The sequence below is a fragment of the Malurus melanocephalus genome, unplaced genomic scaffold (assembly GCF_030028575.1).
Source record: "Malurus melanocephalus ecotype Western Australia unplaced genomic scaffold, MMel_1.1 scaffold_77, whole genome shotgun sequence".
In the NCBI taxonomy this organism is placed as follows: Eukaryota; Metazoa; Chordata; class Aves; order Passeriformes; family Maluridae; genus Malurus; species Malurus melanocephalus.
Genome location: NW_026623309.1, coordinates 194,260 through 221,388, shown reverse-complemented (window position 1 = coordinate 221,388; position 27,129 = coordinate 194,260). Strand labels below are relative to the sequence as shown.

At 45.0% G+C, this 27,129-nt stretch overlaps 1 long non-coding RNA gene across 2 annotated transcripts in view; it reads right to left on the bottom strand.

Annotated features, from left to right (window-relative positions):
* Positions 1 to 23,881, bottom strand: part of LOC130574203 (uncharacterized) — a 30,871-nt gene extending 6,990 nt beyond the window's left edge. The window contains exons 1-6 of one of the 2 annotated variants that reach the window (XR_008965398.1): positions 23,363 to 23,881; positions 23,151 to 23,252; positions 5,201 to 5,306; positions 3,556 to 3,724; positions 940 to 1,596; positions 395 to 571 (exon numbers count right to left, since the gene is read on the bottom strand). This is a non-coding gene — a long non-coding RNA (uncharacterized LOC130574203). Of the gene's footprint in view, positions 1 to 394; positions 572 to 939; positions 1,597 to 3,555; positions 3,725 to 3,764; positions 5,307 to 23,150; positions 23,253 to 23,362 lie in introns of both variants that reach the window. The other variant, XR_008965399.1, reaches the window with a different exon arrangement.
* Between the last annotated feature and the right edge of the window lie 3,248 nt (positions 23,882 to 27,129).

Here is a 27,129-nt window from a genome sequence, read left to right as displayed (position 1 = left end):
GGGTGTCTGATTCCAAAAAAATACTCTTGACATGACCTACAGATAGTTTAAAGACCAGTGCCAATGTTCTTGAAAGGATTATAAACCGTCGCTGCCTATGGGAAATCTTTYATAACTGTCTGAAGGAGATTAGGAAAGGATTAGGAGCAAAGCTGCTGGGAACTGGAGTCAGGAGAAGGTGGGACAGCAAGGAGAGCCCCCAGAGGGGCTGGAAGGTGCTGTGGTCACAGTGCACCTGATGCCTGATCAATCAGGCTCACCAGAACAGAGGCCAGACAAAATTGAAGAGAATGAGAATAGACAACTTTAATCCAGGCCTACTGGTACATGGGGGCAGACAAAGCCTCCTCCTGAGGCTGCAGCCAAAATGGACACTGAGTCACGAGATCCTCACCTTTTATAAGTTCTGTCCTATTAACATACTGGGCCTCAATTCTCCAATAATCTTCAGGTGATGATGTCAACCACCCCAAACTTGCTTCCCCCCCCCAATTCTCTGTTGTTTCCATATTTTGGGGCTCTGAGGCAGCGAGGTGCCCTTGGATTCAGGCTCAGAGAGGGATTGTTTTGTCTAAAGATGGGAGAACAGGAGTTTTAGTGTTGTACTAGAGAACTGCAAGAATACAGATGCATGAAAATAAAGAAACTAAAAATCCTAAGGCATCAACACACCCTCCAGCAGCTCCCTCCMGTGTGAGCCAGCATCACAACAGGGCAGCTCCTTATCCTCACCCTGCCTTTGCTGGGTGTGCTGAGGTGACTGATGAGTGCAGCAGAGTTCTGCTCACCCCTCCAGGACACCCCTCTGTCTGAGCCATCCACCCCAGCCAGTCTCAGCCGTGCCCACAGCACACATAGATCCATCAGTTCAGCAAGAAGGAAAAGGCCCAGCCTTTGTTAGGATACAAAAATGTGCACAAGTGCCTGGAAAAACCTCACCTCCCACTTTGGGGTCCACAGTGTCCTCCCAAATCCCCTCAGAGCACATCTTCTCCCATCCAGCATCAAAAGCACAGCCGAGTTTATGTCCTGCTGATGGCAGCTGAAGGTATCCAGAGAGAGATCTTCCCTTTSTCTAATTTCAGACTGAAAGGCTGGGTTTTCCCAGCACCTTGGAACAAGCCAGAAACCATTATCTCAGTACCCCTGCAGTTACATCTGCATGAAATGAGAGCTGTAGGAGCTGGGAGTGAGGTGGTTCTATTCCAGGGAAAAGCCTTCAGCAGCTTTTCCACACAGGGATATTCTGCACAGAGCATTGACCAGTGCCCACAGAAACTGGAAACTCTATTTCTGCTTTACAGCATAGAAGAGATCAGTGTTGTTAGTCTGAACTATTAAAATAAGCAAAGCCCTAAATTGTTGAATTAACATGAAGCAATCAAGGTGAGAGTTCTCTGTGAAAAAGTGCTGAGGCACAGCTTGAGCTCCTAGCAAGGATATGATGGAGTGAAGGCATATTACCTTTTTGGGAGGGAAAACAAAGCATGGAGTGTCTTCCCAGAGTGTGTAAAAGACATTTTCCTCAGGTTCCAGACCTAAATACGATACACAGGATTGTGGCTTCTGAATAGATTAAGCCTTAGTACCTATATTCTTGGGGGAAAAAAAGATTTTGCTACAGTCTACAACTTTAAAAAACATTCTGCTTAAGATTCTCAAAATTCCAGTTGAATTTCAGACACTTGAAAAGTTGAGTAAAATTATATTGGTGCACTTTGAGGCTGAGAACARAGGCTCAGTTACAAAGAGAAATGCTGCACCAAAATTGGCTTGATGTCTTTTCTTGTAAAGCTGTAAGAAACAGTAGCACCATTAATATATTTTACACTATTGAGAGCCATAGAGAAAAACTGTGCTGGGCTGATAGAAAATACTCAGAGTTCTATGAAGGCAAAGCAATAAATATCATCACTTATTCTGCAGAAATACATAGGCATTCCAAATATGAGAGCCATGAATATCTGTAACCAGCTTCCTTATTCTTTTCTACTTTTTAAGGTAAAACARTGACAAAAGATGGTTCTTTACTTGCAGCATTCCTAAAATGTGCATTCACATTTCTCCAGAGAGGGTGGGTGGGGAATGGGAAGGAGACAAAGAGACACAGAGAGGGAAAGCCTTCACATTGCTCTTTATGACATTCTTGAACTGCTCGTGCCTGAGACACAAAGAGCAGCTCTGGCTCACTCTGCTGACCCCAGGTACAGCCTCAGCAAGGTGTTCCAGCCCTGCAAACCCTGATTTAGCTGTTCCCAAACCCAATTCCCCTCCCACAGCCACAGGCAGCAATAATCCCTCAGTCACACAGCACTTCTTCTCTACACACCCAGCTGCCTCCAGAAGGGAGGACCAGATCATTCACCTGCATGCTCACACTTGAAAAAAGGGACACAAATTTCCATTTCAGCCCTAAAGAGACAGCTTTTTTCCTTGAGGTACTGAATGCTTCAGTGGCTTCACTTGAAATCCTGAGCATTCAGCAGCATTCCTTCTTCCCAGGGTCATGCAAAGTGTATCTTTCCAAATCACTCAGTGCATCTGTAATCAAACTGTATCTTGGCTGTGGTCCTCAGGTTTATATCTTACTGTCTGTCACTTCCTTCACAGGTTTAGAGGAGGTCAGAGCCCCCTGTCCTTCACATCCTCTCTCACTGAAAACACATCTAGTTAAAGCCAAAAGACAACTGATGGAGCTTCTTCACGCATGACTAGAAGATTTAAGATAATTTCCACAGCAGAATGTTTTCCATGGTGTTTTTTTTTCAGCTGCCAAGTGGTTACTCATGCAAATTAGCTGTCTCACAAATAAAAGCACTTCAAGGGATACACTCAGTACCCCTCCAGATTATTGTATGAGAAATTGTTATGATATCTCTGATTTAATTCAGTTCTTACTGKGAAAGCTATTAGGTTAATCAAAATATGAGAGAGCCCACCATCTATTTTTAATTAATAAATTACAAGTTATTGTGTGATCAGTAAGATTTCATCAAGGTTAAAATTAAGTGCTCATYCCATGATCCATGAACACAATTTTCAGCTGAAGATCATGCAACAATGCCAGAAGATGAAGAATGTAATTCCAAGCACAAATGTAACTGTTCCTGCAGCACTGAAATGAGACGGCCTTGAGCTCACACAAAAGCTTTAAAACRGTAAGGCTGCATTGTTTCAGAAAGCATTTCAAAGTGTGTTTAAAATTCAGGACCTATTTCAGCCCTATTAAACRGAATGTCTTTTAAACATATCCATAAATCTAAATACAGACATCAATTGTTCCCTGACTGGAGGATTTAATTAAACATTTATTTTTCTGTCAGGGGTCTGAGCACCCAAGCAAAGCAGCAGCACAGGCAGTAGCACCCAGAGCCCCCCATGGTGCTTTTTGGTCATATCCAGGTCCAGCCCAGAGTTTTGCACAATCCTGGAAATGCCTCCTCAGAAGATTGTTTTGTTTACATCAGTCTCCTCATCTCATCACYCTGAAGAGAGCTGCTGCCTCCTGTAAAGTGAATGACACATCTGTAGGTTGGAGACTGATGTTTATATTACCTTCAGTGACTCACAGGAAAAATTAAACCTTCTGTCTCACAACGGCTTCGTCTCTTTGACTCACAATGTCAAGGCAGGCTCTGCATCARCCATTCACTGCAGGTACTCCTCAGGTTCAAGGATGGCTCTGTGGAGCTCTGAAGTGACTCTATTTCTTTAGAGARAACCTCTAGTTAAAGAAAGTTAAAGAAAAGCTTAGGATTACTCACAGTGAGAGGCTGGGGATATGAGCTTCACACAGAGCAGCAGGGCAGCAGGCAGAACTGTCTGTGGGATGACCAGTTTGCTGAATAACTGCATCTTGACTCCACTTTAGATAATCAAAATACTCGTTCAGTATGAGGACTGAACTCTGACACCTGTAATGTGACAAAGCACCCTTTTGGTACCTCCTTACAACACTAGTTTGTTGGGTTGTACAGCTCCCTGAACCCAGCAGAGCAAATTCTCCAGCACAGAATGTGTTACTGTAAAAATCAGCCTTAAAAAAAAATTTCCCATTCGCTACAGAAGGTGCTCACACATGCTAAGTACATTTATAAGTTGTGCTGAAAGAAAGAAAAAATCTTGCATTTAAAAAAAAAAATTTAAATTGAGATTGAAAAATTCAAATTGTTTTGAAAACCAAATCACGTTCTGATCCTGGAGGATGTTTAAAAATTAAAGCCAATAGATAAATATTGTAGTCGATTTCAGTCATGGACTAAAATCTCTCTGATGTCTGGGGAAACTTAAAACTCACCAACTCTTTTGGAACTAACACTGATATTCCTCCCCCAGGTTCAAAGAAACTGGAGAATGATCCAAATTCTGTATTCAAATCAGCCCGTGAGGATTAGGCAAAGGTAGCTATTATCTCTGCAAAGCATGTGCATAACAATGAACATTTAAAGAGAAAATCYTCCATTTCAGTAAAATTTTATGAGAACATGAAAAACAGTAAAACCTTTATCTCAGACACCTTATGCAACATCCTCCTCCTAGCAGCACTTTTCTCTCTGATTGGTTTTACAATATTCTKATTCAAGAAATCATTCTTTTCCAAATGCAAAATTTGCAGGGATACATTCTCATTTCACTGTGTTTAAAAAAAACAATCATTCTGTTTGAGAGATGTCAATGCTTTTTGTGATGCWTGAAGTGTAGATAAGGTAACATACAGCATGTTTTATTGGCTCAGTTTTAAAAGTCTTGAAAATCAACAATTCTCACTGATTACAGCTTGGTTTGGGAAAATGTCATTTTTATTTAAGGCAATAGCAAATTCTCCAGCTACTTTGCAGTGTAATATTGGGATTTAGATCTGACAGTGGCTGTGGGTTGTTGTTATTAGGAAGCCATTTGGACAGTATTGATTATTCTTAAGCTAAATGCAAACAAGTGCCAAGAACCACTCCAACTAATTTGTAAATATAAACAAAACCACACTGCCACAGCTCCCAAGAGYTCCTGTGGCATTTCCCAGGACTGTATCCATTATTGCTTCCATGTCTCAGCATGGGAAAAGTATTCTGTCTCCTGTGACTGCAAAGGTAACCTTGAAAATGCCYCATATCAGAGCAATGAATGGGTTTAAACCCAGAAAACAGCTTTTCTTTCTAAATTTGGAGTTTTTAAAGTCAGTCCCATAATTCCAGTATCTTACCTAAAACAGGTCAAAACTTTTAAAGCAAAACTTTATTTCCAATCAGAACAGTTTTATCAGCATTAAGGGTTCTTGTATTGCACTTGACATTTTCCATATTCCCGTTCTGAAAAAAAACCACAGCATCAATTCAGAAAAAATATTACTGAAATACAATCAAATTTCCTTTAATTTAAAACGAAGGGGGAATTTCCCAAATCCTGAACTTTCAAAGAGTTACCCTGTGGCACAAAGTCAGGTTTATACTTCTTAATTCATCCCCCACCAGCCCTGAAGATCAGAGCACAGTGAGTCCTCTCGTGCTCACCTGAACTTACCAGCTCCTTCTGTGCTGACAGAATGGCCAGCTCTGCACAACCTTTGTGAAAAATGGGATTAAATTATGGACACAAGAGAAAACCTTGGTTTCTTCTCTGTTAGAACTATTCCTGTTCCTTCTTTACATTGATTTTTCCATTTTCCCTAGGAAAAGCAATAAATCTTGGCTGCCCGACAGCATGTAGAGCAAATAATTACCCATTTGATCTTCTCTGCTATGGACCTGCTTGYTGGAGTACCTTTGGAGAATGTTTATTTTCCTGCAAATATAAATATACTTGAGAATAGGTTTTTTCTGCAAATCTTTCTGCTGGGAGGTCAAAGTGCTGCCATTTCCTCATTTCCTGGATTCCCTATCACATACTCCAACAGCGCAGATAACATTGGCCAAATCCTGCTGTTGGTAATTAAAGGGATGRGATGGGTCTGGGTGGGTTTGGTTGCTTTGAAGTAGATTTCCCCACCAGCTATTGAATTCAAGATTCAGGTTTTTAATCCTCTCCTGGCCTTTTTTSGTTTTCCTAAAGAAAAAGAGAATATTCCTAAACTGTGCTTCCCTTTCCTACAGCAGGGGATTGTTTCTTTTTTTTTACGAATTTGGTGTTAAGTTCAAAGTTAAATTGCAATGGAAATGGTATCTGCAGGAGCTTGCTCTGATCTGGACCCTCCTGCTGCCAGCTCTAAAGATTCTCCACAGGATTTACTGAAGGATGATAAACGTTAGCCCTCTCAAGACAGGATGTGCCGGAGTTCTGCAACGAAACTGTGGAAATTGATTTCCCYCTTTACAAAAAAGGTTAATTACAGAGCCTTGGGAACATGTTTGTTATTTACYACATGCAATAAAGAGCCCACCTTTGACTCAGACAGCAGTTTAGCACAAGGATTAACTTCCTACCCTTCCAACTCAGCAGCTGAATAGGCTTTGATGTGGAGAGGGGACAGGGTGATTCCACCTGCTGGCAGTGAGCTGCTGGAGGAATGAGGTGTCCCCAGCACCCATCCTGCCCACTGCTCCTGTGAAATGGGCACGAGGGGATGCAGTCAGCCTTGGGATGGAGCCAGCTGAGGCCACTGCTTGTATGAGTTACATGGGCACAAAGGATCATTCCTGATGCCAACACTGCCTTGGCTTTCACCAGAGCTTGTGTAGCTGGCTGGTACCACTGCAGCTCTCCCAAAGGCAGCCAGAGCCCTCTGACACACACCTGCAGGCTGCAGGGACCAGGTTTAGGGCCATTTGAGCCCTCTGACACACACCTGCAGGCTCCAGGGACCAGGTTTAGGGCCATTTGAGCCCTCTGACACACACCTGCAGGCTCCAGGGACCAGGTTTTGGGCCATTTGAGCCCTCTGACACACACCTGCAGGCTGCAGGGACCAGGTTTTGGGCAGCTGAGCCCTCTGACACACACCTGCAGGCTGCAGGGACCAGGTTTAGGGCCATTTGAGCCCTCTGACACACACCTGCAGGCTCCAGGGACCAGGTTTTGGGCCAGCTGAGTACACTGGTGGGGTGCTCTTGTATCCTTCACCCAACTGCTTTGACCAAACACTGCTTTTCTCTTTATCCCTGCTTTGTGCTCACATCACCTCACAGCATGGCTGAGTTTCACGGGCAGAAAACTTGTTTGCCTTTGTTTTTTCTCACAACAATCTTTAGGAGCTGTTGAATACAACACTTCCCTCTGAGGCTGTGCTGACACCCATGCACAGGAGCCCTGGGGGCAGAGGGACCTCACCAGCCATGGGCTGTCCGTGCTGTGAGGAGGGAAGGGTGGCAAATCCTGCAGGCATTTCACAGCACTGCGGGCAGCTGATGTTTCTATCCTTGGAAAGGTCAAATGCCACGTAACAGGAGCGTTGGGAAGAGTTCTGCAGAGGTCTGGGCTGACACCAGCTCTGCTGGCTGCAGCAACCACGGCAGGTTTAGTCCTTACCTTGCCATGAAGGATGAAACCCCACACCAACAAAATCAACTCAGTCCTTTGACGAAGGCAATAACCACAARAGAAGAATAGGAAGGAAAAACAAATGGAGCTTATGCCATTTGTGACACACTGACAAGAATGCAAGATGGCAAGAGGTCCTATTTTTAAAGGCCATCACCCTGCTGCTGTCGGACCGTGCTCATGTCAGCAGCACCCCACAGCAGCTCCCTGGATCCGCTGGCTCTCCCATGGCACAAAGCTGCCTCCACAATATGCCCTGGGAACGAGAAGCTGGGCTCCCACCTCAAATCACCACAACATGCTTCTGTCTCTCAGGGAAACCAAAGTCTGTGGGTAAAACAAACAAACAAAAAAAATTCCACCATTGATTTTATATCTGTGTGCTTAAATTTAGCCATGACTGATTCTCCAGAAGAACTCCAGGTCTGCCCAGGATAGAAAGAGAAGAAGGCAGAACCAAGATGACAACAAATAGCCATGGCTTAAATAGGACTTAGACACTCACAATAACATGGGAAGATTCAAAGAAGCTTTTGGAAAAGTAGCTTCATGGTCTTACATTGCAAATGAGCACTTATAGGGAATCTAGCATTCTCTAAGGCTCTCCAGGTTAAGAATATATTCTTAAGACTTCAGATTAATGAGACCTAGTGCACTGACTTAAAGCAGAAAAAATTCTTTTTTAATTACTCAAAAGAAAAACCCAATAATTAATAGCCACCAGAAATAATAAATCAGCCAGAGTAATCTCATTTTCATTACCCTTATTAGCTCAAGAGATCAAACCCAATTTCATTCTTCCAGAAATAAATACACTATTATTTTTAGCTCATTTCCCAAGACTGTGCAGTCACCGTGCTTGGGCTGCCTGCCTGTTTGTCCACTCTGATAAGTTTGGAGCCTGCTGGCCAGCTTCAACTTGAATTAATGACAACATAGTAGTCTCAGAGATGTTGTTGTCAGACCTGTTCTGTGGCCAATCTCTGGYCAGGAAGGACTCAAACAAATCTGTTTGTGATTTCATATAGGGTAATTTATTATCATTCTATATTCATTTATCCTCAAAAAATCAGATTAGTTTAATACTAAAAATATTCGATTACATGTATGCCAACAAAATATGTCAGAAAATGTACTGAAACTATCCCAAAACTCCCTCAAACTGGAGGGACAGCCCTTATCAAGGTGATGAGCAGGTTACGTTCTATGAAGGAAATCCTAACCAGTTGCTTACATAACAACATATTTCATGTTATTACTGAAGTACTTACTGCATGGATATGATGCAATATCCCTTCTGTTTACAATATTCTCCTAAGACCAAAATAGATTATGATTTAAAAATAACGTGCACCACAGTGGAAGTCAATGCAATATTCTCTGACCAAGACCCAATTAACAAATGAGGTGCCACACTTCTATTTTTAGAAACAGATTATGTTTTTCCTGGGCAYTGCCAATGACTGCTTCATGTACCAATTTTGTGACATGACCAAGCACTCACTAAATGAGATGTTTGATACACAGYCTTGTGACAGTTTTCATGGCAAATACTGCAAAGTTAATGACCAGCATTGCCCTGAGGTTGGGCTGGACACCATGGTGTGCCTTAGGTAAACACCAAACCTCTCCCAGGTGACTCTTTAGCTGAAGAAAACCACAAAAGAGAGATGACAAAGGGAATCACAGTCACAGGAGCCAGCTATTCCTCCAGTCCCATCCATGTCCTCCTCGATCTGGGCAGGACTGTGCTGGGRACAGTGGCTGGCTGGATTTCCTCTGCCTTGGCTCACCACCAGGGAATGGAAAAACCACTGGGAACATGTTGAGAAACTGCAAGAACAAAGAAGAAAATCAGTATTTACAAACTCACAGGGAAACTCTTCATGAGGAAGGACCTGTTACATTTCTACTCAAAGCCTGCTGCACTATGCAATGTCATTTTGTGTCTGCTTTTTTTCCTTCATTAATTCTGCTGTTGACCATTAGCACATCCTGCTTTCTGCAGCAATTACAGCAGACAAGAGAGATGAGCCTGAAACAGCAATGGATGAAAGTAACACTTGACCTTTTGCAGCTCCAAATCAATTGTCTGTAGGTGGGCTTATCTTGAGCAAAACAAAAGGAATCAGTGAGAAACCAAGTGCAGCAGAGRGTGAAATGCAGGTTGGTAAGCATGGGAGAGGAGGCTCTGGGAGTGATTTGAGGAGGATATGGCAGGTTAGGGTGCAGCTGGTGAATTCTTGCTGAATGCACTGGACAGTGTAAACCCAGAGTGWGGTGCTCAGCCCAGACCCAGAATGATCAATCCCACAACAGTTTAAATACATGCTAAGGGAATCACCTGGCCARCATGACATTTCACATGGTGCCAGCTCACCTTCAGTCACCTTCAAACACATGACAAAAAGTGAGCAATAAATTCCAGGATGCTGTCATAACATCCTGCAAGGCGCCACAGCCCTGAGCAGCCCCAGCTCTGTCAGTGTCACACACTGCTCCAGAGAKCCCCACCACCTGGAGAAAATTCCTTATTCCTTCCCTTTCTTATTTGCCTGTATAAAAAGCAACAAACTTTCACAAGCCAGCCAAACTTCAGACTGGCCCAGTGAAACTTCTCTAGACTTCTGCTCATCATGGGAGAGATTTTGATTGCATCCTCAGCCAGCAAAACCTTGGAACAATTTCAGAGTAGCAGCACTGTTGTAAATGCTTGAGAGCACAGCAGAGCTCAGAGTGGGGCCTGTCTCACAAAGCAGCTTTCCACATCACCCATGGATGGCATCTTAACAGGCATCTCCTGAAGTCTGTGACCATGGGCACATTGTCACTGTCCCCTCAGAGCAGAGTGCCTCATTCTGTCTGTTCCCATTCCCCAGAAATGCAGGAATTCCTCCMATCACAGGCAACAGCTCCACGTGGCAAAGTGGGAAGGGAACAGGGAGGGTACAAATTAAACTCAAKTTTAATTTGCTTCAGCAAATTGACTTGCAGCAAAACCTGCAAGGATACTTGTAAATGGTTTGGAGTTATTTTAGTAGGAATGATCTAATAGTCAAATTGGTTTTGCACAGATTATTGTTATAATGGGCAGCATGAAAAGGAGGGAGAATTATGCTTCCTCCTGAGCCTCCTGTTATTAATTTCATCAGGATAATCATTGCCYGGGAGTACCCAGCCCTGCAAAGACCTTTCTTTTCATGCATTAGTGAATTATGTTCTAATTCCTCATTATCAGTGATGGCAATACYATGCAGAAAGCCCATCACACACAGATAATTTGGGACTGTGCACCCATCTTTGGGAGCTGCCATGTTCCACACTGTCCTCCCACGCCTGAGCAGCACATCAATTAACAATTCTTTGTATCATTACCTGGACTGAATTTATTCTTGATCTTTAACTCCTTAATACAGAAACATGCAATAATAAAGCACCAGCCAGAGGACTGGCTTTCCATAGATCATTCAGAATGTTTTTCTATTCCAAATCTGAAGCCCTTAAAAGCCCTCCTACTACACTGCTTATTGACTCCTGTGGATGTTTCTTATCTCATCTACTTCTCCTTGTCTTGTTCTGTTAGAGACCCTCCCTKCTGGATAAAGTCATCAGGTCTTTGAATAAGGAGAAACAATTTCTTTCACTTGATTAACTGCATGACTTAATGCTATCAGCTCCATTAGGGGACAGGAGCATGAGACAGGCTATCAGGGAATCAAAGTCAYTCACAGCCACACAAATCTCTGCAGCAGCACCATGAGGTTTGAATAAACAATTGCACATTCCCTGGGAATTTGCCTCCAATAATAAAAATATTTCTTGCAGCTTTCAAAGGTATTGTGCTTGCACAGGAGATTGACAGCAAAAACAAAATTTCTACAGCATAATTTCTTATGTTATTTGCAGAATTGAAATGGGACCTATGCAAATTTGGGGCAATTCAGATATGAGAATCTGCTATTATGAAAAAGATACGTGTAAGTAACTGCAATTATTAAAACAAAATAAATTAATTTCAGCTCTATCCAGGTCCAACTGGGCAGGAGAGCATCTACTGCAGAGTGAACTCTCAGCTGCCTGAAGCCTGAGAGTCCTGCCCAAGTTTTCACTAACTAATAACTCAGAAATTGCTTCTCACTAAGTGTGAGGAAGTTTTGCTGGGGAGGAGACAAGTGCARCATGCTGGCCAAGTCAGATAAGGCTTTTGCTTTTAAACCAAGCATTTTGGTTCAGTCACTGATACACACAGGCTATTTTGGTCTGATGGGATTCAGCAGTCGATTCTGGTACTTCACTATCCACRTCAAAACTGTCACATGTGGTAGATGTCTCAGGAGAAGGARCTGGGGCTGATAAAGTCTAATAAAGTCAAGCAGGACTTCAGAGAAACTGGAAATTTGGAGCCCAGGCCAAGCACTCAACTTGGCAAGTTCTTGCCTGAAATTAAAACCCTTGYCCCACCTCTGTCACAGAAACTTCCCAGAATAAACATCACTACAGCTACCAAGAACATGGAGTGAACTGCAAAATAATTAAACTCATCATGTGCCAAGGGAAACCTGGCTGATTGCTGCAATGCTGATTAATTGCTCCCCCTGCTCTGGAGAGCATTAGCATGAGAGCAGAAGCCAGCTTTGAGAGCTGCTGAAATATCAAGGTTATCTCTTTGCAGAGTGGCTGAGGTTGTTGGGCCAGGAAAGGCTTGTTTCTGTTCATTATCACAACCTCTACTCCTCCTGTTGCTCATACCTCTGTGAGGGTGAGGCATCACCTCCCCAAACMAAAAAACAGTCCAGTTTTGGGCACTTCCAAGCAACCACTGTTCCTCCTGTAGCTGAGGACACTGCTCTCACACAGCTAGATGGTAGAGCCACTTACTCCACTCTCTGCAGCAGCTGCTTGCCAGAGATTAGGACTTCCAGCACTTTTTTTTTTTTTTTTTAACTAAAAGAATTTACATCTTCAATTCCCAGTCAATTCTCAGCCTTGCTGCAGTTCAGCCATCTGACAGAAGCACACCAAACCTCATGTTTGGGAAATTCATGTATATATATATATACATATACATATATAAGTTCCCAAGTTAGATATATTAATAATCTGAAGCCCAGCCTCCAGGCCTTTTCCAAAGCTGCTCAGCTCCAGCCATCACAGGCTGCAGAARGAAGCAATAGGTCTCATACCCAAGTAGATTAACTCTCCAGAGCTTTTCTAATTAGAGATACCAGCTCCTTGCCAAGGAAATGTGCTTGCTGCAGCTTATTTTAGCTCTGCAGCTCTGACAAACCAGTCACTTTTCTTCTTATGATCTTGTGTAATTGGAAGACAAACTTTTTCTGAATAATGAATGCTCAGAGACACCCCTGTTCATGAAGCAGCGTATTTTCATAAAAATAATGATAGATCTACAAAATGATACTTTAACAATAACAGGATTTGCCCCTGTAAATTCCAGGAGCARTGGATGGTCGAGGCTGGCAGGAATCCCCACTCCAGCCCCTGCTCACGCTGGGACCAACATCACCATCAGGTCAGGCTGCTCAGGGCTGTGCTCAGTTAAGCTCTGAGTGTCCCCAAGGACAGAGGTCACCCTGCCTCTCTGGGCCCCCATGGCAATGTTTGACTCTCACAGGAGAACAATTTTCCTGTCTACCCAGTTTCACTTGCTGTGAACAGCACACAGCCATTGCCCTTTGCTGTGCAGCTCAGAAGACAGTCCAGCTCCAGTGTCTGTAATTATAGACATTATATTCAGATGTGAATTGATGACATTATATTCATTATGTGAATTGATCTTTGGTGCTCTCCACATTTTAAGCTTTTAAAAGCCAGGCCTTATTTAGATGTGAGGGTTACTGGGTACAAACGGGAAGGGAAGCTTTTCTACATGAGTGACTCCAGTGTGTGAGGTTCCCTTCTATAGGGAGATGAGGTGAACTAGGACCACAGCCCTAACAAAAACACCTGCTAGGTGAAGGAATTTACATTTTCTAGCTTACCTTTGCTCTCTCCTTTGCTCGGAGGGGTATTTGATAGAGCTCCCCAGGAGCAGAAGGGCAGCTCCTGTCACCACAGAGCAGCATGCCTGAGTTTCAGCAGCAATTCAGGGCATCACCCAGACAGTGAGCAGGATTAATGTGCTTTCCTAACTCCTTTTGAGCTTTTTCCTTGTACTGGGACAGAATTCACAGGAGTTTCTAGTCCTTTGTTCTTCCCCATAACAAAGGGGGGAAGAAAACGCAGGTCAAATAGCCATTTTTCTTCCTCTTCCATCATCTGTGAGCAGCTCCAAGCTCCCTGACGTGCAGCATGAGCAAATAGCACCTTTCAGTGGAGGGCTGAGGAGCCAGAAGACAGAGGTTAAGGGTGTACTTCTCGAAGGAGCAGTCCAAGAGCAGGACAAAGCCAGCACTTGGGTGTTGTGGAGAATCCCAGCACAGAGATGAGATTTGTGTTTGCCCTGATGGTTTCACTCCATGTGTTACCTGTGTGCTCAAAGCTCTGAGCTGAAATCAAGAGCAGGACCTGCACTGCCCAGCCTTCCCMACAGCTGATGTGTGTCACATCACACAAATGAGGAAAAAGATGGGAGCAAACCAAAGGTCAATGCAATACAGAGGGTTTAATAGAGTTTTCTGTGCTTTTTCCCTTGGACAACAYTGAGGGTTCAGCCCTTTGTCTTAACACACCACTACAACTTTTGGCAGGTATGTAATAGAAAAAATACCACAGGGACATTTTATTCTATTTCCTTTTCTGCTTTTCTCCTTCCCCACGCTATCTTGGGAAAAAGCAGATAGAGGAGTTTCAGCCATTGCCAACTGCTGCATTAAAACAACAGAATTTTGGGAAGCCCCAGAGCATTATTTGCAGGAACAATAAGCACAGTTTGTAACCAAGCCTTTCACATGATGATTGTGTACCTGAGCACGTGTGCATCCCACCTCATTATCCAACATTAATTKAAAGTGTTACATGCCCACAGCCCACACACAGCACCCTTCAAACTGCAGGGAGAAGAGCTGAGGTGAGTTCAACAGCAGCCCAGATGTGCACCTTGGTCACTGCTTCCTGCACAGAGAGCCCACAGGGAATGCTAAACAAATGTCAAAGCTCAGGTGAGATGGACCCAAAGCCCCCTCCCAACAGTCACTACTGCACCAAGAGCTCCTCAAGAGCCAAACATCGAGGCTCTTTGTAATTCTGTGCTATTTAAACATTCAGCTGTTGATTTGAGCTGTCTGTCACATCACAGCATATTGCTCCTCTCTTTAAAATGGATCGTGTGGGGTGTGGAAAATAACAGACACTCATTTTCTCCTCTATTCCAGCTTTAACTCCACAGAAGTCCTTCTTCCCCAGACCTTTACCTGCTGCTCCTGCATGCAAGGCACAGGCTGACACTAACCCTGAACAAGTTCCTTGTAGCACAAATTCAGCAGCAGCCCCAAACCACACATCAGCTCTTGTAATTTGCTTTCTACTAATTTACATTAGACATTAATCTAACATTATRCATCAATCAAGAGGTGAGAAGAGTTCACTGCTCACTGGTTTTGTGGAACTGATTAAAGGGGTGATAAAGAAGATTAATTTATTACAGGATCTGCTAGGAGGCTAAATGCTTGAGGGAGGAAAGGAATTATTAACTCAGATTTAACAGAGGAATAGTTCCCATTCATATATGTGTACATATACATAGAATAAAGTGTAGGAATGTATGGACCAAACACCTTTGGCATGTGCTGTTGAGTGTGTTTGCCAGGGACAGACTGGAGAGGAAGGATGGAGAAAAGCAGCACAGACCTTCCTTATTTTGCAACCCTCCTCACTGGAAAAGCATCACTGTTCTCTGAATGCAGAGACTTAAAAGGCTCTAATGTTAAAAGGTAATTAAAAAACCACCAATGAGTCTCTGTGAGTTGTGTTGCCATTAATCACACGGGCTCAGCTGGAAGCCTGGGAGGGAACCAGACAAAGTGAGTGGCCCTGGGTGGGAGGGTGGCAGCAGCCATCACCAACGGTACAGCCACAGCAGAGCCCCATGCAGCAGCTGCACAGCTGGTTTTACCACCTCAAACAGCCAAGAGGGCTGTGTGCTGTGCTGGGACATAGATGTGCACAACAGTAGCTACATCATTCCTGCTCATGATGCCAACCTCCAGGACTCACCTCCTCATCCACCCAGCCATGGTGGACTTGCCCCTTAATTCATCCAACTAATAAAAAGAGCAGTTTTCCATTGGGATTCAGCTGCAGCCTCACAAAACCCTGAAGTGTACGTGCCACTAGTGTCACACATGACTGGGAGTGTGACCACAGCAGCACAAGGAGGGACATCCTCACCAGAGCAAGGATTCCCACACAAAGGCAGTGGCTGGGGACCRTGATGGGCAGTGAGCTGCCTGTGGCTGTGCCCGTGTGCCAGGCTGTGCAGTGCCAGCAGATCGTGTGCAGGGCTCGTGGCACAGCGGGACRGAGCGAGAGCCACGGCAGCGTGAAGGATTGGCGCCCACCCAAGGGGCTGCTGCCTAATGGGCTGATTTCAGATCCACCTATTGGGACAGGGAGCAATCGATATTGCACAGARCAGCACAGCACAGGCACTGTCTGCAGCCAATTACGCTGCTCTCTCTGCTGTACAATATTCATTTTAATGTTACCCTGAAAGGAAGGAGCACTGCAGGTCAGCCAAGAAAAGTGGCAGTGCTGCTGTACAACGCAGCCCTCATTTCTTTGAAAACTCATGTCAACCCAATGCAAATCCTGTCAACCAGGCCCTTACAGAGCASGATTCAAGGAAATCCATTAAACCTTTACCCTGTTCACCATCACTGCCATTTTGCCTTGCCTGTGCCACGCTGACTTTGGGCTCTGCCCTCTCTCCACTCCACACCCAGCACAGCATCTCCCTTCCCACCAGCTCTCACCAGTAACAGCACACCCCCAGCTCCCCAGGGAAAAGCAGGACAGAGCCCCAGGGACTCAGATCACCCTCCTCTTCCTCACCAAGCACAGGTTGTTTAGGGCAACACARCAGCCCAAATTGAGCCTGGATACTTGGGGGCCTTACCCTGCGCCTCAGTGCCTGACTATTGATTCACCCAGCATAGGGCAGCACCATATGGRAGGTTGTGTCATGGCACCAAGGATGCTGCTCTGAGCCAAAGAGCCAGTCCTCAACACAGCACTGCAGTCTGTTGGGTCACAGCATCCTGCATCTCCTTGCACATCCAATCACAATCTGTGAAATGCCACAATCATCCTTTTCCTTCAACTTTCATATGACTCTTCTCCGAGGCTGAATCTCCCCTCACAGAATCCTCAGTGCTTGGAACTGAGTCTCATACTATCTGACCTCTGTTTTAAAGCCTCAAAATGACAAAAAAAAAAAAAGAAAAAGAACACCTAAAAAAGCAATTATTTTGATTAGTCACGCTGGGTGCAAAAAGACCCTCAATTGTTTGAAGTCCTTGATTCAAAGGTATGGCTGTTACAGGCAGCTGACCAGCACCAYACACTGCTGCCATGGCCTCTGCAGCACCTGGAGGTGCTTCTCTATCCCAAATTATAGGAAATTAACATTTGCAAAAGCTTTTGAGTGTTCCCAGGCAGAAAGCATTAGAGGAGGCAGTAGAATCAGTATTATTTATATAGATCCYATTATTACAAACGAGAACTCCACACTGTCACTGTAATAAAACATTACCCAGGAGGCCCCTGAAAAACYTGAACAAAATCCTGTAATACAGGATGAAATAAGAACAAAAAAGGAGGGAGCCTTTCAGATGGCTTGATGTTATCCCTTTAAATGGAGCTGCCTTGACATATGCTGTGCATCGCAGGGGACTGGCACATTAGCAGAGCACCCCACGACAGCCACAGGGCTCGAAAATCCACCTTTCCCTTCCCACCTGTATTTTCTGGTTTAATTCTTCCCGTTTTGTTTTTCTTCTGATGTGAATATGCYTCTTATGTTGGGGGATTTGGCAGTACAAAATCCCAGGGGATAGCCCTGGCAGGTACTGCCTGATTTGAAGACAACGCTGAACAATCTTCATGCAGAAGATCCCTAACAGGGACAGATTGAGGCAAATTCCTCCTGAAAGACCGGGCAACTGCTCTGYAGAACCCCACAAGCTATGATGTGCCTCTCTTTTCAAGCAGACAGCTACAGAAATGACAGCAGCAGCACGTGCTGCAGAGACAAAGCCAAACATTGCCTGGTTTGGACCCTGCCCAAAGGGTGAGTGAGCAGCTTCTACCTGTGCAGCAGCGAGGGTTTACGCTGTGGCTCCAATTTGCCAGGGCTGCTGACCTGGACAAGGCTTTGCCTCCACCCAGGCACAGCTGCAGGCTTGGCTGGGGTGGATTTGCACCTATGGACAAGGGGGCTCTTTATTTTTAGGCACAGGCTGCTGAAATGCAGCGCCCCAGAAGGCAGTGAGCTTTTCCCTCGGCTGCAGGTGAGCCTGGCTGCATCACTACAAGAGGCGAGGCTTACCCGGGGACATCAAAGCCAATATTATTGCTGCTCTCACTGAGGGAGGTGAGCACAGAAGCTTGTTAGTATTGATACAGAAACCCAAAATCAGGACACTCTGCCCCTCCTATCTGCAGGAGCAATAATTCTCTGTCGGTGCTTAAGGAATGCAGAACAGCCCACGTGCAAAATAACCTCGYTCCATAACTGGAGCCATTCCAGGACAGTTGTGGACAATTACCTGGTGATTTGCAGAGGATTTTCAGCCAGCATCTCCATCATGCCCTGTGACACCCTCAGGAGCAGTGTGCTGCTCCRGGGAGAGGCTGAGCAGGGTCTGCCAGCGCTGTGTCCTGCCTGGGGACAGCTGGGGACAGAGCCAGCGGGGACAGGCACAAACTGACCATGCCAGACAAATTAAACCCATCCAGGAACCCCCACTGAGCTGGGGCCAGATAAAGAGGCCAGATGTCACCAAGAGGGTTGCTGTATTTTAACTCTCAGTGCACTTCACAACACTGCCGGAACCTGCACCTCTGGCCAGAACCCCTTCTCTTATGACAAACTCTCATGAAACAAAATCCTAAACAAGCAGGTTTGTGTTACTCCTCAGCAAGCATGGGGAGACAAGAGGCCCCTGAGCAGTTCAAGCCAATTATTAATAMATTCAAAAAATATAGCAAGATCCATCTGAAGACTATGGATAAAGTTCTCTACAGGCCAATACTTAGAAATAAATGGGGTATCTGGAAACTAATGATCAGTTAATATGCATGTCATCAACCATGGCAAATAAAATGTCAAATAAACCAGATGTTTGGGTTRCATCAGTACTTTGACAGAGACCTAAACTTCCAGGTGCAGCAGATTTTCAGTCTAAAAGTGTTTTATAAAAAATAAAGCCACTCAAAATATTTTAAAATTAACTGATAGGTACTACATGATAAATAGACATGTAACCAAATGGTTTCTGTCCTTGATCCAACCCTATTCAGTASATTACTCAATCATCTGGGAAATGCACAAAGCCATTGCTGATGCAGTGTGTGCACGGCRGCACCGGGTGCCAGGAACAGCATTAATGAAGGGAACAGATCTGGAAAGCTGGGCAATATCCGTTTATTTGAGCAAAGTGCTCTCAATAGCTGCAAATGGCACMGTGCCTGTCTAAGGACCAAGTGCACCGGCCATGCTAATCATACAGATAACAGCAATTAAGAAAGGAAATGAGGAGGTTTGTACAGAACCAGCCACACATGGACTCCTCATGTGATGCTGTTACTAAGAGGGGGAAAGCAATCCAGGGCTACAGAAAGAGGAGATTAACAAGCAGGCACAGGGAAATGGTGTTATTTCAGCCTCCAGTATCCAAGATACCACTGCTAAATGCTGTGGGCAGCTCTGGTGACCATAATTCAAGGATAGGCCTAGAAATATATGAAGGATTCAGACAAGACTCTGAAGTCATATTGGCTCTGGAAAAGTTGCCTGATAGTAAGAGGCTTTGGTGGCTCAGGCTATGCCCTTTCCTAAGAGGTGGCAGGGATAATTCAGCCCCAGTCTGCAATTGCCTYTGAGAGAAGAAAGTCTGATAGCTGGGAGCTCCTGGCCTGGCCAAAATGGACCCATTGCAGAAGCAGTAAATGCAGCAATCTGCTTAAAGCAGAGCCCTGGGCTGTGGTAAATTCCACTTCATTCTGTGAGAAGCACGGGTGATGTGTGGACAAAATCCCAGGCTGGAGTCAGGGTGCAGCTGGAGTTTGGATGTGCAAAGCTGTACCTCCTGGCTTGGACACACAAACAAGGAGGTTTTGGGGCTCCTGCAGGTGACAAACCCCTCCCAGCTGTGCTTAAAGCTCTCCCTGCAGCTGCCCCAACTCTGACCTGTGTGTGACATGTCTTAACAGTACCAAAAATGAGGYTAATGGCAATGGGAAAAATTCCAAGTGAATTAGAGAAAAGGRTGCTGCATGGACAGTATCTGAGGAGCCAACAGCTCAAACTGCCTGCCAGGGCCATTTGCARTGAAGGACACTGAGATCTTTGGGGTTGGTTCCTCACAGGGAACACATGAACAGCTTGAGGATGATTTGGGGCTGTGTTACTGTACCTGTTGTACTCTCCAAACCACCACAAGCATTTCCACCCAAAGCTGTGTATGGATTAGCTGGGGGGGACTCTGCACTTAATCTAATTAAAAGAAGGAGAAAAAAACATGACAAACCTACAGAGTGATTRGGCAACATTTCACATGTCAGAACAGAAGATCTAATTCAAGTTTGGRATTTGTTGGAATGCTTTGACTAAAAAGAAATAAAGGCTGGCATTATGACAGAATRTATTGTAATGGAATCTGCAGCATCAGATCTTTTCCAGGCAAAAATTACTTGTTACAGTAAATGATCTAAAAAATCAGTATTCATATAAGRATCTGTGTGCATCCACAAAATAGGAGTTGCAAATGCATTAGGTTTAAAACAATCTCAGAAAAAAACTCATTTTCAGTTAAGTTCCCCCATATCCTGCCCTCTCAAATGACTGCAAAGAGCATCCATATAGTCCCAGAAATCCCATTATCTCCCTGTTCTTGTAAAAAAWTCAGCAGTGTTTCTTTGATAAATTACATTCCTTTCTATCATATTATTTTAGTAAAAAGTACACATCAGAGCTCTTAATCAAAGCCCACACCTGTAAATTGGATTTTTATATATGTAATTGGAACATATACATGTGTAGAATATAAATACAGTACATGCACGTAGAGATGGGATCAGGATATCCCATTACCAAAACAGAGCTATCATTTCCACAGCTCTAAAAGAGCCTATTGTGAYCTGTGATTTATGTGTTTGTGGGAGCTGTGCTTGTCACCCAGAGCTCCATGCCTCCTTCATTCCTCTGGTTAAAATAGATTAGTTTTTTTAGTTTGTCTATGTGATAAGCTATTCTGGAAGAGTTATTCTTGCATGGATGCCCTCAGTCTGAAATGAAATACTTTATCATTTTGATTTAGCTTTATCCATATGTTTAAAATTCCCCTATTCCACATGAGGGAACCAAAGAACAAACTGAGCAGCAAGTTCTGCTYCCAGTCCAAATGTCCTAACACTGGWGCTGGGCTGAAAAAGCTCCTTRATAACAGAGTGCCCTTAAACATYGGCTGTAGGTGTGCATCCTTCTGGGGGMGGGACTGGTCCAGCCAAGAGGAGAGACATGCAAAGGAAGAGAAAAGACTGCACAAACACCATCACAGGATACAAGACACRCCTCAGGGTCCTTGTGTTCATCACATCTGTGAGGCAAATGCTGCCCTTTCATCCCTTTCACAGACAAGCAGCTGAAGCGTGTGGGAACACAGAGAATTCTCGGGGCTGAGGGATTTGAGTGCTCTCATCACACTGACTTCCATCAAAAGCCCATGGTGGTTCCAGTGACTTGCCCAAGTGCCCAAAAGGTTMATTCCCAGTTCAGGGAATTAACCCCCAAGTGGCCTGAGTCGAACTTTAGAAGTGACCATTGCTATGCTCACATTTAACACAAAATTGGCTTCTTCAGGAAAAGTGTCACTTCAAAATTTCCATTTTATATTACTTCACTTAAAATTAGCCTGTGCCAAGCATGTAGGAAACAAAAAATTGGGGCGAAGCACAGAAAGACCAGCTATGCAGTTTAGATTTGCTTTTGTGACACCCTGGGTGATGGGAGGGCAAGCTCCCAGCCTACAAACAGCAGGGCTGCAGTTCCCCCAGTGAGCAATCCTAGGGCTGGCCCCAAGGTGTGGCTGGCACAGGGACCCGGGCACACTGTGCCAGACTCGCTGCCAGCCTGGGACAGCAGCACGGGGAGCAAAGCACACCCAGTGACCCCAGGACGCGCTGGCACAAGGGACAGGAGCTTTGCGTGTGGTGTGACAGGGATGGAGCCAGCTCTGGGGCTGTGGGAGCGCATCCCAGAGCCTCTCCCGGACAGAGGAGGCTGAGAGAGCATCCCAGAGCCTCACCCGGACAGAGGAGGAGAAGGGAGCACATCCCAGAGCCTCACCCGGCTCTAGGAAGAGGTGGGAGAGCATCCCAGAGCCTCACCCGGCCCGAGGAGCAGGCTGGGGATGAGTCAAGCCCTAGGTAGGTCAGGCTGCGAGCGCTGCCGGCAGCACCACGCCGAGCATCCCGAAAGCATCCCCGCGGGAGACAAGCAGCCCATTCACCTCTCTTTTCCCAGCCGGCAGAAATGGAAAAAAAAAGCCAGCCAGGAGCTTTACAGCCTCTTTATTTAAAAGATAAAATGGAAATAAACTTTCGAATGACGTTAACTAAAACTTTCTAAAATAAAACTTCCATTAAAAGGGGAGGCTGAAAGCAGATTATTTCTGAAGCTGCCGCATCCTCCASAGCGCTCGCTCTTCTCGCATCCCGAACCCCCGCCCCCGGAGGAGCCGCTGCCTCCCACTGCTCCAGCCTCGCGTTCCCTGCTCTAGTTAAAATAAAAGAGAAGGAACCCTGCCTGCAAAGACAGGCTAGCCCGGAGCCTAAGCTCACAACGATCAAGTCGCTCTGTCAGGTTAATTAGCACATAAATTAAGAAATGCTTTGCACGCAGTAGTACCAGGCACAGCCAGGGCCCTCTGTGACACGGTACAGAAGGAAAGCTGTGGGGATGGAAATGAATGAAGCACCAGGGAGCCAGGGCACAACTTTATATCATACCTACGGCCTGTGGTGCAGTGTCTCAATAACCAAAGCAAATTAAAAAAATTCACCCTGTTTCTATCACAGCAGCTGTATCTTTCTTGATAACATTTCTATTATCTTTCTACTTAAACAGTTAGGATATATTTTCCAAATATTTCTGAAATGGGCTTCAACCACACTCTTTGTGGGGCCAGACCATACCTGGGAACSCCCCTGAAGTTCCACCACCAGGTGAACCATTCCATCCCAACAGCAAGTGTCACCAGATCAGAAGAACTTGGTAAATCTACAACCACCTTCCACCCCACATTTCTCCTCTCACACCCAGGCAAGATCCTTGGTCAATGACAATATACTATAAATTCCTATTTTTTTTAAATTATTTCCATTATTTTTATGAAGAACCATAAATTATATCACTCAAAAGAAACCTAGAAAGCAAGGAGGTCAATATGTCAGTGTTCACAGTAGTGAGCAATTCCCAAAATTTTCTTGAGGCTCCTTCTTACCTGAGGATGGCACAGTCACAGAAAGGTCTTGAAAAAACTTATTCTTCTGAATGGAGAAAAATGAAAAAAAAAAAAAAATCTTACCAGTAATACTGAGCCAGCCTGCCAGAAGAAAATGGAAGACAAAAAATATGATTAATGATGCCTTAATCTTTTAATGCAATAATTTCTGCCTTCAAGGGACTTCTGGTAAATAGCACAAAAAGTCTCACCAGGAAATTCCCAGACACATTAATCTTGCTCTGGGCCCTGGCAGRTTCTCTGAGCATGGATCACAGTCGGAGGCTCCTCAGTGCAGCAAGGGTGTTGCTGGGCCAGCAGACAGACAGGGAAACATTTCAGCTCTAAAAGCAGCACAGGTTCAAAGTCTGCTCCACCTCGTACCAYGGGGAACCCCATCTGGAGCTCTGCCACCCCCTTCCACATTGTCAGGATCCTGAAATTCCTGTTGTCCCCACGTTAGCAGCCCCTCCATGGAGCCTGAGGCTATTTCTGGTGCTCCACCATGGCATGCCCAGGCCACTCCTGACTCACTATCCCTGTTTGTTCCATGTCAGGACAGCACAAATCCTTCAAGTGACTCACATCCTGCGTGACCAACCTTGTGGTCCAGCCTGTGGTCCATGCAGTCACACCTCCAGGCCAGCATGACGAGTGACAACCCACCAGGAGAGTATCCATCACTGTCCTGCCYTCATCCCTGTGGAGAAAGCAGGCCTGGGGGTGGGATACACAGCAGAACTTAAAGCTGTCCAAACCAGGGTCAAACAGCTCTGAAGAAAGGGTGGGTTCATATAAACCTTCTGAGCATCTGTTAATTTTAGGAGGAGCACCAAGTGATGCAGCTGAGGGTGTGAGCTGCAAGTCAAAGTGTTACACAAAAGGCAATGCTTTGGGGAAGGGGCCCTGGCCAGGGAATGGAAGCACAGGGACGTAGAGAGAGGATGGATACATGCATGTAGATAAATAGGTTTTCTTTTGACACATCTTTGGTCAATAGGCATCAGAAGATGGAAAGTTTTTAAACCATTATGTAATTTAATTTATTAAAACCTCCTAATCTGCACACATTTTATCCTCTTCTACCTCTTCTCACCAGCAGCAGGGCTTGAGGGCAAGTGTTTGAAGGATGGGGCAGCAGCTTTACAAAACCATTTCCCAGAGCTCCTTAGCCCCAAAGAGGCAACAACCATCAGGTGAACACTGAACAGCAAACAAGACACAGTGGGTCTGGCAAACTGAATTCATGCACCTTGGCAAGAATCAGCTGTACAAGAGCTGCCCACGCTAGAGGGGCAGAGATTAAAGGTTAGAACTTTAGGAAGTGCTTCCAGGCATGCAGGTAATCACACCAGAGATGAGTAACAGCAGTGGGAGCTGGCACAGGAGCACGTGAGCCATGCTCACACCATCACCCCGGGCAGCACATGGGGGTTCAGGGCAGAGCCACACCCTGGGACAGTGGGCAGTGGAGTGACAAACCTTGAGCTGAGAACTGCTACCCAGCCAAGGGCTGCTCCTGAAAAACATCAAACCATGTGTGCTGGGGATTTCTACTGACATAAGGCCATGGCCAAGTGCCCCAGCACGGGGAAAGGAGGGTCCCTGCAGCAGCTGGGGATGCTCTCCAGACATCCCATTTTAGCCAATAAACTCCACAATTTTACAGTAAACTATTAGAGAATCACACACATATGTTGCATATGTGCCCTGGTCATCCCCAGACATCTGCCAAGTTTAAGGAACTTAATTTTCTCACATTCTGAAATCCATACCATCCAGAGCATTGGAAAGATGGCACCAGAGCCATTCTGCTTCTATTGGGGCTGCTGGCATTTTAATGCAGTTTAAAAAGGAATGTTGCTGTTCCCACCTCCTCCATCACTCTTCATACTTCCTCACTGCATTTCCCCCAGTCATTTCAGCACATTCCCATCCATTCATTCATCATCCTCCCCAAGCTGCTTTTATTGGATCCTGCTTTGTATTTGGTGCCCCAGACATTTCTCTTTATGCCCGAGAATAACCAGAAAAATCAACCTGTAGAAGAAAATRAATTTGCTTTTAAAAGTAAGAACCCTGAGACAGCTCAGCAGTGTGTCAGTACCTAACTAAAGAACATCCTTATTTTCCTTTTTTGCARGATTTGAAGGTCAGACTGTGACATGGGGGACAGAAAAAGCAAACAAGCTCAGATGGGCCAACTCCAGCACCAGAAAGCAGCTATAAGGACMAGAAATACGTGGGTGTGTGGTGGAACTGGTCAAGGAGAATACTCAGCATGTATTATCAGGCAAACATTGAGGGATCAGCACTTGCTCCAGGAGAAAAGACTATTCTAAGGTCCCAGAGCTCATAAACTCTAAAAGGTTCCATTGATGCAGTTTCTCTCCCCTCTCTCTTCTCCCTTTCCTTCCCTGCCCATTCACGTAACCAGAGTTTGTCAAAATTACAACTAAAGTTGGAGGCTGTGACTGCTGAAAGTTCCCCTCCGTGCTCATTTTCACAGGGCTTTTGCAAGCTGCAGAGTGCCATCTAGACGGRGGAAGGAGGATGTGCTGCGAGTCAGCCAGCTGGAGGTAATAAATCCTTCAGGGATGCATCACAGAATGCCTACAAGATGCTTTGCAGAACAGCTCTTTGCAGACTGCAGATGTTTTGTGGCAATTTTTTTAAAGTACTAAAATCCTCCCGTGGCTGAATGAGCAATGGTCTCAAATGGCTTGTGGGATGAGACGAGAGCCCTTTTAGTTTAGCATCTGAATATTTATGCATTCTCATAGAGAAACATTTTAGCTCCTTATTTTTTCCAGGCTGTTTAAGGTTCGGATGGCCACTGAATCAGGACAATTTTTAATGCTGGGCTTCTAGGCAGAGCCTCATTAAAGGACACGTGGATGTGAATGAGGCGTTGCACACAAATTAATGAGTTTTTTACGTATGTGCAAATATTTGCCTGTGGAGAGGTATTGGAAGGCATAGACTTCATGAGCTGTGGATTTTTAGCAACAGGCTGAAAACCTTACCTATATCACAGGTGGAAAAAAAATCTGAGATAACTACAGAGATGTGGTGGTGCTGTCCCATGGCCTCTGTTAAATCCAGCATGGAAATCAGTCCACTGCACCTTGCTGCCTGCCCTTACCCAAGCTCGCAAGATAACGTCTGGAAAAATTCAGCAGAAGGCTGAGCTGGGGACAYAACAAGCAGAATAAATGTGTTTGCCTTTCTCCTTCCAAACCTGACCTCACAAATTCACCATTTAAACTGAGCAGCATGAAACAGACTTGTGGTATGGTTTGGGTTAGAGGGAAYCTTAAAGATCATCTCATTTGAAMCCCCCTGCCATGGGCAGGGACACCTTCATTGGACCAGGTTGCTCCAAGCCCTGGCCTTGGACACTTCCAGGGATCCAGAGGCAGCCACAGCTTCTCTGGGAACCTGTGCCAGGGCCTCACCATCCTCACAGCAACACAGCCAAAGAATGCCTCATCTCAAGAGTCCATATTTAAAAGACAGCAGCACAAAGCTGCCCTCCGGAAGCATGATCGTTTCTTTGGGAGTTATAAAACCAAGCACCAGCACAGCAATGTAATAAATAATAAAACCTGGTGAATAATGCAAATAAAACATTTTGTCTTCCTATTTTTCATGTTTCTAAATATATTTCCTTCCGTTGCTGTCAGCCCTTTTCTGCTTTGCCTTTCACAAACCTTCATGCGGAGCAGAAACAAATTGGAAAGGGCTTGGGAGAGAAGAGAAGGGGCTGCTGTCMCCCCTGCCTTGTTCCCCCTTCCTCTGCCACACTCTGTCAGGACCAGGAAGCCGGGGGCTGGATTTAGATTCAGTAGAGAGGCTTTCCCAGCCTGTAATTATGCTGACAGCTCCACGAAAGCTTTACTTTGGGTCTAATTAAGACTTATTAGAGTTGAAAACAAACAGAACTTGGTTCTTTCCTGTATGATAGACCCTTTACATG